This window comes from Ranitomeya imitator, chromosome 1 (genome assembly GCF_032444005.1).
Source record: "Ranitomeya imitator isolate aRanImi1 chromosome 1, aRanImi1.pri, whole genome shotgun sequence".
Lineage (NCBI taxonomy): Eukaryota > Metazoa > Chordata > Amphibia > Anura > Dendrobatidae > Ranitomeya > Ranitomeya imitator.
In genome coordinates, this window is record NC_091282.1 from 50,842,324 (window position 1) to 50,861,581 (window position 19,258).

A 19,258-nucleotide genomic window follows, 5' to 3' on the forward strand; every position below is an offset into this window, starting at 1 on the left:
ACAGGTTCCCTTTACACTTGCTCCACTGCAGGCTTCGGCCTACACTCTGCTCCTCTTTGATTCCCTGGGTTTCAACACTGTCAGTTGACACCTGGAAGTGTTGTTTACACAGAAAAAACACTAGGTGATGTGTCAGTGGGGTTCAGCACCGCCAGCTGTTCCCCTGCTGTGTAGTCGGCATCGTGTCCAGCACAAGCCACGCTGGCACAACCGACCAAAAGCTTCCACCAGTGCAGGCTTCGGCCTACACTTTGCTCCTCTCCTCCTCCTGCTGACCCTGGGCTCAAACACCGCTAGTTTTTGCCCGGAACTGCTAGCTGCACAGAGAAAAACACCAGCCAATGTGTTAGTGGGGTTCAGCAACGCCAGCTGTTCCCCTGCTGTGTAGCTGGCAACGTGTCCTGCAAACGCCACGCAGGCACATGAACTGAAATTGAAGGGAGCCTGGCCCCCTCTCCCCCAGGTGTTTCTATGTATAACAGCCACCTTGTACAGCAGTACTGCTGCATTTGTACAAGGTGGCTGACTTTTTATCCTTGCCCACGTGGAATTCAACACGTACAAAATGTGTCTCTTTGAGACCATTCCACTGTCCCTGAGGTGTGACTTTCCTTTCTAATGATACGCAGCACCCCCCTTGGTAGCGCTTCCCGTCTTCTGACATCATCGGTTGGCTAGTTGCACCTGTGCGTCCGCCCTGCCTGAATAAAATGCTCCTCGTTGTCTTAATTATTTTGACTGCGAGGGTGTGATTGATGGGCACGAGCAGTGCATATCTTCGCCTGTCTTAACTCATCTCCTTCCGCCTTCTTCAGACTGTGCAGCCTCATGGCCGCGGCATGCGAGAAGGGATCAGATGAGGCCGCCCAGTCTGAAGCAGGTGTAAGGACATGTGTGAGCGGCAAACATATTTAGTGCACCAGGGCACGAATCCCAGCACCGCAGTGTGATTTTTTAAAAACACACTGTGGGTCTGGGATTCATGTCCACCGCTAACCGCAACGGCCAACATGAAATGAGGTCATAAGACAGGAAGCTGTTATGTTTGCTAATGACAGGTGTTATGAAGGCAATCCAGAAACACAGTGTGCTTAGCGATCAGAGCGCACACAGTGATCTGACAAATACCCAAAAATACAAGAACGAGCTCTGAGACGTGGAAACTCTGTAGACTGCACACCTGATCCTATCCTAAACACAACTAAAAGCGGCTGTGGATTGCGCCTAACAACTACCTAGGCAACTCGGCACAGCCTAAGAAACTAGCTAGCCTGAAGATAGAAAAATAGGCCTGACTTGCCCCAGAGAAATTCCCCAAAGGAAAAGGCAGCCCCCCACATATAATGACTGTGAGTAAGATGAAAAGACAAAACGTAGGGATGAAATAGATTCAGCAAAGTGGGGCCCGATATTCTAGGACAGAGCGAGGACAGTAAAGCGAACTTTGCAGTCTACAAAAAACCCTAAAGCAAAACCACGCAAAAGGGGGCAAAAAAAACCCCACCGTGCCGAACTAACGGCACGGCGGTACACCCTTTGCGTCTCAGAGCTTCCAGCAAAACAAAAGACAAGCTGGACAGAAAAAAAGCAACAAAAAAGCACTTAGCTATACAGAGCAGCAGGTCACAGGAACAATCAGGAGAAGCTCAGATCCAACACTGAAACATTGACAAGGAGCAAGGATAGCAGCATCAGGCGGAGTTAAGTAATGAAGCAGTTAACGAGCTCACCAGAACACCTGAGGGAGGAAGCTCAGAAGCTGCAGTACCACTTGTGACCACAGGAGTGAATTCAGCCACCGAATTTACAACAGTACCCCCCCCTTGAGGAGGGGTCACCGAACCCTCACCAGAGCCCCCAGGCCGACCAGGATGAGCCGCATGAAAGGCACGAACAAGATCGGAAGCATGAACATCAGAGGCAAAAACCCAGGAATTATCTTCCTGAGCATAACCCTTCCATTTAACCAGATACTGGAGTTTCCGTCTAGAAACACGAGAATCCAAAATCTTCTCCACAATATACTCCAATTCCCCCTCCACCAAAACCGGGGCAGGAGGCTCAACAGATGGAACCATAGGTGCCACGTATCTCCGCAACAACGACCTATGGAATACATTATGTATGGAAAAGGAGTCTGGGAGGGTCAAACGAAAAGACACAGGATTGAGAACCTCAGAAATCCTATACGGACCAATAAAACGAGGTTTAAATTTAGGAGAGGAAACCTTCATAGGAATATGACGAGAAGATAACCAAACCAGATCCCCAACACGAAGTCGGGGACCCACACGGCGTCTGCGATTAGCGAAAAGTTGAGCTTTCTCCTGGGACAAGATCAAATTGTCCACTACCTGAGTCCAGATCTGCTGCAACCTATCCACCACAGAATCCACACCAGGACAGTCCGAAGACTCAACCTGTCCTGAAGAGAAACGAGGATGGAACCCAGAATTGCAAAAAAATGGAGAAACCAAGGTAGCCGAGCTGACCCGATTATTAAGGGCGAACTCAGCCAACGGCAAAAAGGACACCCAATCATCCTGGTCTGCAGAAACAAAACATCTCAGATATGTTTCCAAGGTCTGATTGGTTCGTTCGGTCTGGCCATTAGTCTGAGGATGGAAAGCCGAGGAAAAGGATAGGTCAATGCCCATCCTACCACAAAAAGCTCGCCAAAACCTTGAAACAAACTGGGAACCTCTGTCAGAAACAATATTCTCAGGAATGCCATGCAACCGAACCACATGCTGAAAGAACAAAGGTACCAAATCAGAGGAGGAAGGCAATTTAGCCAAGGGCACCAGATGGACCATTTTAGAAAAGCGATCACAGACCACCCAAATGACTGACATCTTTTGAGAAACGGGAAGGTCAGAAATGAAATCCATCGAAATATGTGTCCAAGGCCTCTTTGGGACCGGCAAGGGCAAAAGCAACCCACTGGCACGAGAACAGCAGGGCTTAGCCCTAGCACAAATCCCACAGGACTGCACAAAAGTACGTACATCCCGTGACAGAGATAGCCACCAGAAGGATCTAGCCACTAACTCTCTGGTACCAAAGATTCCAGGATGACCAGCCAACACCGAACAATGAAGTTCAGAGATAAGTTTATTAGTCCACCTATCAGGGACGAACAGTTTCTCTGCTGGACAACGATCAGGTTTATTCGCCTGAAATTTTTGCAGCACCCGCCGCAAATCAGGGGAGATGGCAGACACAATGACTCCTTCCTTGAGGATACCCGCTGGCTCAGATAAACCCGGAGAGTCGGGCACAAAACTCCTAGACAGAGCATCCGCCTTCACATTTTTAGAGCCCGGAAGGTACGAAATCACAAAGTCGAAGCGGGCAAAAAATAACGACCAACGGGCCTGTCTAGGATTCAAGCGCTTGGCAGACTCGAGATAAGTCAAGTTCTTATGATCAGTCAATACCACCACGCGATGCTTAGCTCCTTCAAGCCAATGACGCCACTCCTCGAATGCCCACTTCATGGCCAGCAACTCTCGATTGCCCACATCATAATTACGCTCAGCGGGCGAAAACTTCCTGGAAAAGAAAGCACATGGTTTCATCACTGAGCAATCAGAACCTCTCTGTGACAAAACCGCCCCTGCTCCAATCTCAGAAGCATCAACCTCGACCTGGAACGGAAGAGAAACATCTGGCTGACACAACACAGGGGCAGAACAAAAACGACGCTTCAACTCCTGAAAAGCTTCCACAGCAACAGAAGACCAATTAACCAGATCAGCACCCTTCTTGGTCAAATCGGTCAATGGTTTGGCAATGCTAGAAAAATTACAGATGAAGCGACGATAAAAATTAGCAAAGCCCAGGAACTTTTGCAGACTTTTCAGAGATGTCGGCTGAATCCAATCCTGGATGGCTTGGACCTTAACTGGATCCATCTCGATAGTAGAAGGGGTAAAGATGAACCCCAAAAATGAAACTTTCTGCACACCGAAGAGACACTTTGATCCCTTCACAAACAAAGAGTTAGCACGCAGGACCTGAAAAACCATTCTGACCTGCTTCACATGAGACTCCCAATCATCTGAGAAGATCAAAATGTCATCCAAGTAAACAATCAGGAATTTATCCAGATACTCACGGAAGATGTCATGCATAAAAGACTGAAACACAGATGGAGCATTGGCAAGTCCGAACGGCATCACTAGATACTCAAAATGACCCTCGGGCGTATTGAATGCAGTTTTCCATTCATCTCCTTGCCTGATTCTCACCAGATTATACGCACCACGAAGATCTATCTTAGTGAACCAACTAGCCCCCTTAATCCGAGCAAACAAGTCAGATAACAATGGCAAGGGATACTGAAATTTAACAGTGATCTTATTAAGAAGGCGGTAATCAATACACGGTCTCAGCGAACCATCCTTCTTGGCTACAAAGAAGAACCCTGCTCCCAGTGGTGATGACGATGGGCGAATATGTCCCTTCTCCAGGGATTCCTTCACATAACTGCGCATAGCGGCGTGTTCGGGCACGGATAAATTAAATAATCGACCTTTAGGGAATTTACTACCAGGAATCAAATTGATAGCACAATCACAATCCCTATGCGGAGGTAGAGCATCGGACTTGGGCTCTTCAAATACATCCTGATAATCAGACAAGAACTCTGGGACCTCAGAAGGGGTGGATGACGAAATCGACAAAAATGGAACATCACCATGTACCCCCTGACAACCCCAGCTGGATACCGACATGGAATTCCAATCCAATACTGGATTATGGGTTTGTAGCCATGGCAACCCCAACACGACCACATCATGCAGATTATGCAACACCAGAAAGCGAATAACTTCCTGATGTGCAGGAGCCATGCACATGGTCAGCTGGGCCCAGTATTGAGGTTTATTCTTGGCCAAAGGTGTAGCATCAATTCCTCTCAATGGAATAGGACACCGCAAAGGCTCCAAGAAAAACCCACAACGTTTAGCATAATCCAAATCCATCAGATTCAGGGCAGCGCCCGAATCCACAAACGCCATGACAGAAAACGACGACAAAGAGCATATCAAGGTAATGGACAGAAGGAATTTGGACTGTACAGTACCAATGACGGCAGACCTAGCGGACCGCTTAGTGCGCTTAGGACAATCAGAAATAGCATGAGTGGAATCACCACAGTAGAAACACAGACCATTCAGACGTCTGTATTCCTGCCGTTCAACTCTAGTCATAGTCCTATCGCACTGCATAGGCTCAGGTTTAACCTCAGGCAGTACCGCCAAATGGTGCACAGATTTACGCTCGCGCAAGCGTCGACCGATCTGAATGGCCAAAGACAAAGACTCATTCAAACCAGCAGGCATAGGAAATCCCACCATGACATCCTTAAGAGCCTCAGAGAGACCCTTTCTGAACAAAGCTGCCAGCGCAGATTCATTCCACTGAGTGAGTACTGACCATTTCCTAAATTTCTGACAATATACTTCTATATCATCCTGACCCTGGCACAAAGCCAGCAAATTTTTCTCAGCCTGATCCACTGAATTAGGCTCATCGTACAGCAATCCGAGCGCCAGGAAAAACGCATCGACACTACTCAATGCAGGGTCTCCTGGCGCAAGAGAAAATGCCCAGTCTTGAGGGTCGCCGCGCAAAAAAGAAATAATAATCAAAACCTGTTGAATAGGATTACCAGAAGAATGAGGTTTCAAGGCCAGAAATAGCTTACAATTATTTTTGAAACTTAGAAACTTAGTTCTATCTCCAAAAAACAAATCAGGAATAGGAATTCTTGGTTCTAACATAGATTTCTGATCAATAGTATCTTGAATTTTTTGTACATTTATAACGAGATTATCCATTGAAGAGCACAGACCCTGAATATCCATGTCCACACCTGTGTCCAGAATCACCCAAATGTCTAGGGGAAAAAAAAAGTGAACACAGAGCAGAAAAAAAAAAAATGATGTCAGAACTTTTTCTTTCCCTCTATTGGGAATCATTAGTTTGGCTCCTTGTACTGTTATGTTTGCTAATGACAGGTGTTATGAAGGCAATCCAGAAACACAGTGTGCTTAGCGATCAGAGCGCACACAGTGATCTGACAAATACCCAAAAATACAAGAACGAGCTCTGAGACGTGGAAACTCTGTAGACTGCACACCTGATCCTATCCTAAACACAACTAAAAGCGGCTGTGGATTGCGCCTAACAACTACCTAGGCAACTCGGCACAGCCTAAGAAACTAGCTAGCCTGAAGATAGAAAAATAGGCCTGACTTGCCCCAGAGAAATTCCCCAAAGGAAAAGGCAGCCCCCCACATATAATGACTGTGAGTAAGATGAAAAGACAAAACGTAGGGATGAAATAGATTCAGCAAAGTGGGGCCCGATATTCTAGGACAGAGCGAGGACAGTAAAGCGAACTTTGCAGTCTGCAAAAAACCCTAAAGCAAAACCACGCAAAGGGGGCAAAAAAAAAACCACCGTGCCGAACTAACGGCACGGTGGTACACCCTTTGCGTCTCAGAGCTTCCAGCAAAACAAAAGACAAGCTGGACAGAAAAAAAGCAACAAAAAAGCACTTAGCTATACAGAGCAGCAGGTCACAGGAACAATCAGGAGAAGCTCAGATCCAACACTGAAACATTGACAAGGAGCAAGGATAGCAGCATCAGGCGGAGTTAAGTAATGAAGCAGTTAACGAGCTCACCAGAACACCTGAGGGAGGAAGCTCAGAAGCTGCAGTACCACTTGTGACCACAGGAGTGAATTCAGCCACCGAATTCACAACAGGAAGCGCTCACAGCGCATGGCCAAAGGATCACAAGAGCGCAGACTCCTGTACAGCAACTAACAACACTCAGGAAGCTGCGTCCATGCAAAAAGGTGTTGTTTTCGACACCTGTGCTGCTTTTCTTTAAAAAGACAAGTCACGCCTCCACTACTGTTTAACAGTGTAATGGGCTAAATAGTGTACGTGTTGCATTCAGCGTGTGCAAGTAGACAAATTAATAGAGCAACCTTTTACTTGTGCAGCATTAATGCTGCAGAAGGAGTGGCTCTTGTACTTTGTAACACCTGAGGGGGGGTTAAAGGTAACCTTTGAAATTGGTTCAACTAGGCTTCGGCCTACACTTTGCTCCTCCCCTCCTCCTGCTGACCCTGGGCTCAAACACCGCTAGTTTTTGCCCGGAAATGCTAGCTGCACAGAGAAAAACACCAGCCAATGTGTTAGTGGGGTTCAGCACCGCCAGCTGTTCCCCCGCTGTGTAGCCGGCATCGTGTCCAGCAAAAGCCACGCTGGCACAACCGACCAAAAGCTGCCACCAGTGCAGGCTTCGGCCTACACTTTGCTCCTCTCCTCCTCCTGCTGACCCTGGGCTCAAACACCGCTAGTTTTTGCCCGGAAATGCTAGCTGCACAGAGAAAAACACCAGCCAATGTGTTAGTGGGGTTCAGCACCGCCAGCTTTTCCCCCGCTGTGTAGCCGGCATCGTGTCCAGCACAAGCCACGCTGGCACAACCGACCAAAAGCTACCACCAGTGCAGGCTTCGGCCTACACTTTGCTCCTCTCCTCCTCCTCCTGCTGACCCTGGGCTCTAACACCGCTAGTTTTTGCCCGGACATGCAATCTGCACAGAGAAAAACACCAGTCAATGTGTCAGTGGGGTTCAGCAACGCCAGCTGTTCCCCTGCTGTGTAGCTTGCAACGTGACCTGCAAACGCCACGCAGGCACATGAACTGAAATTGAAGGGAGCCTGCCCCCCACCCCCAGGTGTTTCTATGTATAACAGCCACCTTGTACAGCAGTACTGCTGCATTTGTACAAGGTGGCTGACTTTTTCTCCTTGCCCACGTGGAACTCAACACGTACAAAATGTGTCTCATTAGAGACCATTACAATGTCCCTGAGGTGTGACTTTCCTTTGTAATGACACGCAGCACCACCCTTGTTAGCGCTGCCCGTCTTTTGACATCATTGGTTAGCTGGCTGCGCGTGTGCATCTCCCCTGCTCGAAACAACGCCCCTCGGTGTCTTATTTTTTTGGACAGCGAGGGTGTGATTGATGGGCATGTGCAGTGCATATGTTTGCCTGTGTTCACTCATCTCCTTCCGCCTTCTTCAGACTGGGTGTCCTCATGGCCGCGGCATGCGATAAGGGATCAGATGAGGCCGCCCAGTCTGAAGCAGGTGTAAGGACATGTGTGAGCGGCAAACATATTTAGTGCACAAGGGCAAGAATCCCAGCACCGCAGTGTGATTTTTAAAAAAAACACTGTGGGTCTGGGATTCATGTCCACCGCTAACCGCAACGGCCAACATGAAATGAGGTCATAAGACAGGAAGCGCTCACAGCGCATAGCCAAGGGATCACAAGAGCGCAGACTCCTGTACAGCAACTAACAACGCTCAGGAAGCTGCGCCCATGCAAAAAGGTGTTATTTTCGACACCTGTGCTGCTTTTCTTTAAAAAGACAAGTCACGCCTCCACTACTGTTTAACAGTATAATGGGCTAAATAGTGTACGTGTTGCATTCAGCGTGTGCAAGTAGACAAATTAATAGAGCAACCTTTTACTTGTGCAGCATTAATGCTGCAGAAGGAGTGGCTCTTGTACTTTGTAACACCTGAGGGGGGTTAAAGGTAACCTTTGAAATTGGTTCAACTAGGCTTCGGCCTACACTCTGCTCCTCTCCTCCTCCTGCTGACCCTGGGCTCTAACAACGCTAGTTTTTGCCCGGAAATGCTAGCTGCACAGAGAAAAACACCAGCCAATGTGTTAGTGGGGTTCAGCACCGCCAGCTGTTCCCCCGCTGTGTAGCCGGCATCGTGTCCAGCAAAAGCCACGCTGGCACAACCGACCAAATGCTGCCACCAGTGCAGGCTTCGGCCTACACTTTGCTCCTCTCCTCCTCCTCCTGCAGACCCTGGGCTCTAACACCGCTAGTTTTTGCCCGGACATGCGATCTGCACAGAGAAAAACACCAGTCAATGTGTCAGTGGGGTTCAGCAATGCCAGCTGTTCCCCTGCTGTGTAGCTTGCAACGTGACCTGCAAACGCCACGCAGGCACATGAACTGAAATTGAAGGGAGCCTGCCCCCCACCCCCAGGTGTTTCTATGTATAACAGCCACCTTGTACAGCAGTACTGCTGCATTTGTACAAGGTGGCTGATGTTTTCTCCTTGCCCACGTGGAACTCAACACGTACAAAATGTGTCTCTTTGAGACCATTCCACTGTCCCTGAGGTGTGATTTCCTTTCTAATGATACGCAGCACCCCCTTTGGTAGCGCTTCCCGTCTTCTGACATCATTGGTTGGCTACTTGCGCCTGTTCGTCCGCCCTGCCTGAATAAAATGCTCCTCGTTGTCTTACTTATTTTGACTGCGAGGGTGTGATTGATGGGCATGTGCAGTGCATATGTTTGCCTGTGTTCACTCATCTCCTTCCGCCTTCTTCAGATTGTGCAGCCTCATGGCCGCGGCATGCGAGAAGGGATCAGCAGAGGCCGCCCAGTCTGAAGCAGGTGTAAGGACGTGTGTGAGCGGCCAAAATATTTACTGCTCAAGGCCACGAATCCCAGCACCGCAGTGTGGCTTTATGAAAAGACACTGTGGGTCTGGGATTTATGGCCATCGTTAACCGCACCGGCCAACATGAAATGATGTCATAAGATGGGCAGCGCTAACAGGGCATTGCCAAGGGATAACACAAGAGCGCAGACTCCTGTACAGCAAATAACAACGCTCAGGAAGCTGCGCCAAGCACCAAGGCGTTCTTTTGGACACCTGTGCTGCGTCTCATCAAAAAACCAAGTCACGCATCCACTACAGTTTGACTGTAGAATGGGGTAAATTGTGTATGTCTTTCATTCAGCGTGTGCAAGTAGACAAATTAATAGAGCAACCTTTCACTTGTGCAGCATTAATACTGCACAAGGTGTGTCTCTTGTACTTTGTAACACCTGAGGGGGGGGTTAAAGGTTTCCTTTGAAATTGGTTCAACTAGGCTTCGGCCTACACTCTGCTCCTCTCCTCCTCCTCCTGCTTCAACACGGGCTCTAACATCGCTAGTTTTTGCCCGCAAGTGCTAGCTGCACAGAGAAAAACACACGCCATTGTGTTAGTGGGATTCAGCAACGCCAGCTGTTCCCCCAGTGTGTAGCCGGCAAAGTGTCCTGCAAACGCAACGCAGACACAAAGCTGCCTCCAGTGCATGCTTCGGCCTACACTCATCTCCCCCTGCTTACCCTTTGCTCCAACACCGCTAGTTGGGGCTCTAGGAAGACAATCTTTAATAGGTAACGCATCTGGGTTCCAGCACCGCCAGCTGGTTCTCGGCAGTGTTCTTGTCACAGGTACTCCCTCGTGCCAAGCCTGGTTTCAGCACCGTCAGCTGTTTCCGGGTTGTGTCAACTTCACTGAGACGCCTATGCTTGCCCCGTCGTGGTGCGGTCGAGTTAGCCAACTCCAGGGTGCCTCCAGTTTAGGAGCTTCCTATGTGGGCTGCGTGAACTGGTAGTCAAGGCTGGTTCTGTAGTGCCAGTAGGCCCAGCTCCCCCTGTAGGACTGTTGGGGTTCGGTAACTGCGGCTGCCTCGCGGCCTAGCTGTTCTCTCCTCTCCTGTGGACCTTCGGGTCCACCACCTGGTTCCAGCACCGTCATCTGGTTCCGGGCCGAGCCTTTGGCTTAGGTGCCTCCTCCTGGGTATCCGAGTTCCGCCAACGCCAGGCGGTCCTTGGTAGTGCTTTTAAGCGCGGGCACCTACAGCTTAGTAACCGGGTTCCAGCACCGTCAGCTGGTCCTCGGTCGTGCCATTGGCTCTTGCACACTGGGGCAACGCATCTGGGTTCCAGCACCGCCAGCTGGTTCTCGGCAGTGTTCTTGTCACAGGTACTCCCTCGTGCCAAGCCTGGTTTCAGCACCGTTAGCTGTTTCCGGGTTGTGTCAACTTCACTGAGACGCCTATGCTTGCCCCGTCGTGGTGCGGTCGAGTTAGCCAACTCCAGGGTGCCTCCAGTTTAGGAGCTTCCTATGTGGGCTGCGTGAACTGGTAGTCAAGGCTGGTTCTGTAGTGCCAGTAGGCCCAGCTCCCCCTGTAGGACTGTTGGGGTTCGGTAACTGTGGCTGCCTCGCGGCCTAGCTGTTCTCTCCTCTCCTGTGGACCTTCGGGTCCACCACCTGGTTCCAGCACCGTCATCTGGTTCCGGGCCGAGCCTTTGGCTTAGGTGCCTCCTCCTGGGTATCCGAGTTCCGCCAACGCCAGGCGGTCCTTGGTAGTGCTTTTAAGCGCGGGCACCTACAGCTTAGTAACCGGGTTCCAGCACCGTCAGCTGGTCCTCGGTCGTGCCATTGGCTCTTGCACACTGGGGCAACGCATCTGGGTTCCAGCACCGCCAGCTGGTTCTCAGCAGTGTTCTTGTCACAGGTACTCCCTCGTGCCAAGCCTGGTTTCAGCACCGTCAGCTGTTTCCGGGTTGTGTCAACTTCACTGAGACGCCTATGCTTGCCCCGTCGTGGTGCGGTCGAGTTAGCCAACTCCAGGGTGCCTCCAGTTTAGGAGCTTCCTATGTGGGCTGCGTGAACTGGTAGTCAAGGCTGGTTCTGTAGTGCCAGTAGGCCCAGCTCTCCCTGTAGGACTGTTGGGGTTCGGTAACTGCGGCTGCCTCGCGGCCTAGCTGTTCTCTCCTCTCCTGTGGGCCTTCGGGTCCACCACCTGGTTCCAGCACCGTCAGCTGGTTCTAGGCAGTGTCTTTTGCTCTTGTACCTTCTGCTCCCCATCCTGGTTCCAGTAACGTCAGCTGGTTCCGGGCAGAGCCTTTGGCTTAGGTGCCTCCTTCTGGGTATCCAAGTTCCACCAACGTCAGGTGGTCCTTGGTAGTGCTTTCAGGCACGGGTACCTCCTGCTTAGTAACCGGGTTCCAGTAACGTCAGCTGGTCCTCGGTAGTTCCATTGGCTCTTGGACCTTCGGCTACCCATCCGGGTTCCAGTACCGTCAGCTGGTTCTCGGCAGTGTCTTTTGCTCTTGTACCTTCTGCTCCCCATCCTGGTTCCAGTAACGTCAGCTGGTTCCGGGCAGAGCCTTTGGCTTAGGTGCCTCCTTCTGGGTATCCGAGTTCCGCCAACGTCAGGCGGTCCTTGGTAGTGCTTTTTAGCACGGGTACCTCCTGCTTAGTAACCGGGTTCCAGTAACGTCAGCTGGTCCTCGGTAGTTCCATAGGCTCTTGAACCTTCGGGTAGCCATCCGAGTTCCAGTTCCATCTGCTGGTTCTTGGCATTTTCTCAGCCTTCTTGTACCTTCTGCTACATTTCCAAGTTTAAGACCCTAAAGTCGACGACCCGGAAGACCACCCCGATGACGACGACCCGGAAGACCACCCCGATGACGACGACGACGACGGCGGAGACGACGACGACGACGGCGGAGACGACGACGGCGGAGACGACGACGGCGGAGACGACGACGGCGGAGATGACGACACTGAAGACGACGACCCTGGAGACGACGACATGGAAGACCGAGAAGCAGAAGAACAAGAGGCTGCAGAACAAAGAGCAGAAGAACATTAAGCATAACACTTAATATCAGAGCAAAAGATATTATCTAAATTATATGCAGAAGAAGACTAAGCAGTGTATGGGGGTGAGTCCGTTCCTCCTCGTGGTGCCCCTGGATAAAGCCTGATGCTGCAGGCCAAACTGAACGCGGACAAATGTAACTTTTGTGACTGGCAGAACGGAAGGTGTAATCTTCCAACTTTTATAGATAACAACTACGGGAATGCCTGTCACAAATGAGAATATGATGAAGAAGTAGAATAGGAAGAATAATAACAGTGGAATAAAAAGAATATGTAGAATAGGAAGAATAATAATAGTTGAAGAAAATGAATATGAAGAATGTAATAAAAAAAAAAAATAGGTAGAAGATGAAGAAGAAGATGAATAAGGTGAAGAAGTTGATGTCAAAGATGCTGATGATGATGAAGATGAAAGTGTGGGAAAAGGAAAAAAAAGAAGGGGAAGGTCGTGGAATAGTGAAACATCAATATCTGACAAAATAAAAAAAAATTTACATAGTCAATATCTTTTTCAATCCGAACGTCTTTAAAAAAAAAAAAAATCATGCTATTCTATTTGATTGGGCTAATCCTCATTGCCTTTAATGTCTCCGCCACCTCCCCCAATACATCCTACATTATTCTTAGTTGTTTTCCTTCATGTAGAATGAACCTACAAGGAAAGAAAGGGTTTATTTTAATTCCGATATTTTGGTCCCATTGACTTGCATTGGGATCGGGTATCGGTATCGGCGATATCCGATATTTTTTGAATATCGGCCGATCCAAACCGATACCGATACTTTCCGATATCGGAAGGTATCGCTCAACACTATTGATGATGTGACACAGGACAGAAGCAGCCGAATGAATTCTGAGGTATTCAGAGACATACTGTGTGCTCAGATCCAGCCAAATGCAGCCAAACTGATTGGTCGTTTCATACTGCAGATGGACAATGACCCAAAACATAAAGCCAAAGCAACCCAGGAGTTTATTAAAGCAAAGAAGTGGAATATTCTGAAATGGTCAAGTCAGTCACCTGATCTCAACCCAATTGAGCAGCATTTCACTTGTTAAAGACTAAACTTCAGACAGAAAGGCCCACAAACAAACAAAAAGGAGTAAACACAGCGTCTGGTGATGTCCATGAGTTCAAGACTTCAGGCAGTCATTGCCAACAAAAAGTTTTCAACCAAGTACTAAAAATGAACATTTTATTTAAAATTATTTAATCTGTCCAATTACTTTTGGTCTCTTTAAAAACAGGGTGGCACATGTTGAGGAGCTGAAACTCCTAAACCCTTCATCCAATTTTAATGTGGATACCCTCAAATGAAAGCTGAACGTCTGAACTTCAACTGCATCTTAATTGTTTTGATTAAAATTCATTGTGGTAATGTCTATAACCAAAATTAGAAAAATGTTGTCTCTGTCCAAATATATATGGACCTAACTGTACATTGCATCTGCGGATTACAATATGAAGAATATGTATGTTTCAAAAAGAATTATATGAATAAGGGTGTTGTATACACCAGAAGCGCGTCAGGTTTCTGAGGTTTCATTTTTTATCATGTTTTAAAGTTTTATCTAATAAATAGTAACTTTTATTCTCCTGTTGGACGTGCCAGTGGATTTCCCGTTTCTCTTTTCTTCCTTTGCTTGTGATCACCAATGGGTGCGGCACCCTCAGGATGGATCCCGGCTGACATATGGACTTGAAATTGGCAATGTGGTGAGCTTTCTACACTTCCCCTCCCTCCTTCCCTCCTATGTTATTGACAGTTTGCTAGTCCCTGTAATGGGCTGGGATTTGACCTCTGGTACTTCGGTCAGACCTACGTAGTTCAGGTACTTCTGTTGATCTAGCCTGGTCTAACATGTCTGCTGCTGTTGTTGTGAACCCACTAGTGACTGTGCAACTTGTAGGCCTGCATTGTATTGGTAAACTGGGTAACCGTCTGCGATTTCTTAGACTCACCATGGGTCTGACAGATTCACCCATAGCAGAGGGTGGATTCTCTGGTACCACTGCTGGTGTAACTGCTGGTGCGACGTCTGTTGCTAGAGCCTGCTGGTATAGAGTCTCTTATGGTTTAGGATGGTTTTGAATCACGTCTTGTTCTGGTATTTCCAACTGGGGAAAAGTCAAAACAGATATCACTATGGCTTGATGTACTTGAGTCCAAGACTGGGGAAAATCTCCAAGAACAGTATGGATTCTCTTTTCCTCTTCTTCCATGTGTTGAGAAGTACTTAGGTCTTTTTCTTTGTCTCTCAGTTTCTCAGGGCATATTTTAAGATGATCCCTGGATACCTGTTATGACCTGGTGGTTAGGAGCACCGGCATGACCTGATAGTTAAACTCACACAGGATAAGCTCTGGGAAGTGGGAGCTCTGCTGACCGCAGGCCCTAATCCTATCACAACAACTAGAAATAGCCGTGGAGCGTTCCTGACTCTCCCTAGACGCCTCTTCACAGCCTAAGAGCTAGCTAGCCCTAGAGAAGAAAATAAAGCCTACCTTGCCTCAGAGAAATTCCCCAAAGGAAAAGGCAGCCCCCCACATATATTGACTGTGAGTAAAGATGAAAGTCACAAACGCAGAAATGAAACAGGTTTCAGCAAAGGGAGGCCAGACTTACTAAACAGACAGAGGATAGTAAAGGTATCTTTGCGGTCAGCACAAAAAACTACAAATGACCACACAGAGTGTGCAAAAAGACCTCCGCACCGACTAACGGTGCGGAGATGCCACTCTGCATCCCAGAGCTTCCAGCTAGCAAGACAAAATCATGATAACCAGCTGGACAAGGAAACAATGAACAAATAATAACTATCAGGAACTTAGCTTCTGCTGGAGAAGACAGGTCACCAGAAAGATCCAAGAGCGAACTGAACCAATGCAGGAACATTGACAGCTGGCATGGAGTAACGATCTGAGTGGAGTTAAATAGAGCAGCCAACGAAAGGATAAACCCCGTCACCTGTGTAAGGAACCTCAGAAGCAGCAGCTTCACTCACAGCCACCAGAGGGAGTCCATGGACAGAACTCGCCGAAGTACCATTCACGACCACAGGAGGGAGTTCGACAACAGAATTCACAACAGATACCGCAGTCGATGTTTCTCCACAGTCTTTGCTTATAAGGATCACTTTAATATTGTCAAAGTCTGATGGTAAGATGGTATATGGTTCTGCTTCCCACTGGTCATCAAGTTTATGCATTCTTCTTTTTCGCTTTAGCACTTGTTCACCTCACCTGGTGACAAGGGAATTGTAGGGGCTTGTTGATTGTAGTTTCTTTCTTGTTTTTGTCTTGCCTGGGACAAGCTTCTTTCTCCACACTCTTGTACTTGGCGGTATTTCTGTTGTCGCTCAGTATCCCAATCTGCATCTGGTGATGTTACTTCTGGTATTAGGACTCCCATTTCAAGATCAACAGGTAATTTGCTAGATCTTTCTCTCATCAGGTAGGCTGGAGTGCAGTTGGTTGAATTCAGTGGGATGTGATTGTACAGATCTACCAAGTCTGGCAACTTCTCTGGCCATAAGTTTCTCTCTTCCAAAGGCAAGGTTTTCAGTAAGTCAATTACCACTTGGTTCATCTTTTCACACATACCATTTGTCTGTGGGTGGTATGGCGTTGTTCTTATCTTCTTGCATCTGTACAGGTTGCAGAACTCCTGGAACACTTCTGCTTCAAAGGCTGGACCTTGGTCGGTGAGTACCTTATCAGGGTAACCATGTGGTCGACAAAAGTGTTGTTGGAAGGCTTTGGCTGTCATCTTCGCTGTCTGGTCCTTGACAGACACAACTACTAGGAATCTGGAGTAATGGTCCACAATGGTCAGAGCATAAACATAGCCTGACTGTCTTAGAGTTAGCTTCACATGATCTAAGGCACCAGTTCAAGTGGCTGTTTGGTGTTTATTGGCTGTAGGGAAGCCCTTTGGCTGTCATAGTCTTTTCTGCGCAGGTTCTTGGCACCACTTTTCGATGGCTTTTCCCATGCCAATCCAGTAGAACCTTCCATGTAGTAGGATCTCTAACTTCTTCCACTGTCCTGCGTCTCTGCCCATCCACGGAGGGGCAATGGCTTCTTGCTTGTTATTGCGCTTGTTCCTCAAATAATGGGAGTACTAAGTCGCCCCAGGGCGATGGAATGCTGGTAGCTCAATCTCTTCGAGCGCTTCTGGATCTTCTTCCACCTCTGATAGGTTGGGCATCCTGGACAGCGCATCGGCATTTGCATTCTTGTGTCCTGCACGGTACTTTATGGTGAATTCACAGTTGGACAAACGGGCCATCCATCGCTACTCCAATGCAACTAGTTTTGCATTTTGCAGGTGGGTCGGTGGGTTGTTGTCCGTGAAAACGGTGAATCTTGCTGAGGCCATGTAGTGTTTGAACCACTCTGTTACCGCCCAGATTATGGCGAGGAACTCCAGCTTGAAGGAACTGTAGTTTTTGGGGTTCCTTTCAGTGGGATGAAGCTTCCTGCTTGCGTAGGCAATTACTCTTTCTTTTCCTTTCTGCACCTGGGACAACACTGTTCCCAATCCCACGTTGCTGGTGTCTGTGTAGAGCACAAAAGGTTGGTCATAATCAGGGTAGGCCAGTACCTCATCTCCCGAGAGAGCCAACTTCAACCGAGTGAAGGATCCTTCCAGCCTGTCGTTCCACTCAAATGGAGGGCCCATGCTCTTGGTCTTCTTGGATTGTCCTTAATGAACCTTCGGTAGTAGCCTACCAACCCGAGGAACCGTCAGACTTCGTTAGTGTTGCTGGGCTTTGGCCAGTCCCTGATCACGGTGACCTTGTCAGGGTCTGGTTCCACTCCTTCGGCGCTTACCACATGGCCCAAGTACTGTACTTTGGGCTTTAACAGGTGGCACTTGGATGGCTTTACCTTTAGGCCAAAGTTAGACAGAGCTTCAAACACCTCACCCAGGTGTTTCAGTTGGTCTTCATATGTCTTGGAGAAGACGATGGCATCATCCAAATACAACAGGACGGTCTCAAAATTCTTGTGCCCGAGACAGCACTCCATCATCCTCTGGAATGTTCCTGGTGCATTGCACAGTTCGAATCGCATGTAGTTGAATTCAGAGAGGACCATCAGTGTCATGAAGGCAGTCTTTTCCTTATCCGCCTCTGCTATGGGAACCTGTCAATACCCACTAGTGAGATCCAAGGTGGAGAAATAGTTAGCAGATTTTAAAGCAGCTAATGACTCTTCGATACTGGGCAACGAGTATGCATCCTTGTGTGTAATGTGGTTTATCTGCCTGTAATCAACACATATCCTCATTGTACCATCCTTTTTCCTGATGAGGAATAATGGAGCTGCCCAGGGGGTACAACTATCTCTAATTACCCCAGCCTCCTTCATCTCTCGTAACATACTCTTGGCACATTGGTAGTGAGCTGGAGGTACAGGCTGGTACCTCTCTTTAATGAGCGGATGACCTCCCGTGGGGATATGATGTTGTACCCCTTTTACCTGCCCAAAATCTAGTGGGTGCTTGCTAAATACCCACTCATACTTATGGACCACCCGGTAAGCCCCTTGTTTTTGGTGTGATGGGGTAGAGTCAGAGCCATCATGTAATTTCTGACACCAATCCTCCAATCCTGTTCTGCAGAACCATTGTCCTCCGCCTAGTTGGACAGGACCAAGGGTTCTGTTGCCTGTAATGCATTATTATTGACAGTAAACAATTTATCAAGTGTGGCATATTTGGGTAAGTGGACCTCTTTCTCTCCACAGTTAAGGACACGTACTGGTACTCTACCCTTGCGGACATTAACTACCCCTCTGGCTGTCAGGATGGTGGGCCTACTGTCTGAATACACAGTTTCTACCAGGACCTGGTAATCTTTACCTCTGAGGCCTATTGCTGCCTGACACTATATTAACATTTCACTCCCGGCGGAGTATTGCAATGGGGATCGGATCACTTACTGTGACACGTCCAACTTCTCCACCAGACAATTCTACCTGTTGTCTCTGCATCAGGGCTCTGTATTCTTTTTGGAGGACACGCTGCTCACTGGAACCAGCAGTTTCAGCCACCTGTTATAACAAGACAATAACCTTGGCAAGACAATATCCAATGACATTAGTACCTATGGTCATCAAGAGGTTACATTCACGTCGGTCAATATCAACAATGGCCAGTCCTTTGGCCTTCAATTCTACCCGCCCCACCTTAATGGTGACCTCCTTGTACCCCACCAGTGGCAAAGGCTGACCATTACTGGCTACTATTGTCAAATCACTATCTGGGCCACGGGTAATGTCCGAGTTAGCCCAATACCGTTTGTACAGATTGTAAGGCATAGTCGTCACCTGAGAGCCGGTGTCCATTAATGCGTTCATCGGGATGCCGTCAATCACAATGGGGAGGACCGGTTGTCCTTTGCCGTACTAGGCTCACCAATTTTGTGGGCCTGGTCGTCCTACTACTGGTGGCTGGCCCTCTGCCCCAGGTGTCGTTCGTTTAAATGTTATGTGCCCTGCCTGGTTGCAGCGGTGGCAGATGAGTGGTACGTCCTGATGATAGCGGTCGTTGTCCCTCCCTGTGATTGGTGGGATCCTCTTCTGTCATCGCCAGAAGACGTCCTCCAGACTGGAAGCCAGCTGGATTTTCTCCTTTGGGGATTCCTGCAGGGACTGCACTGTTTTGGCTAGTGCAGC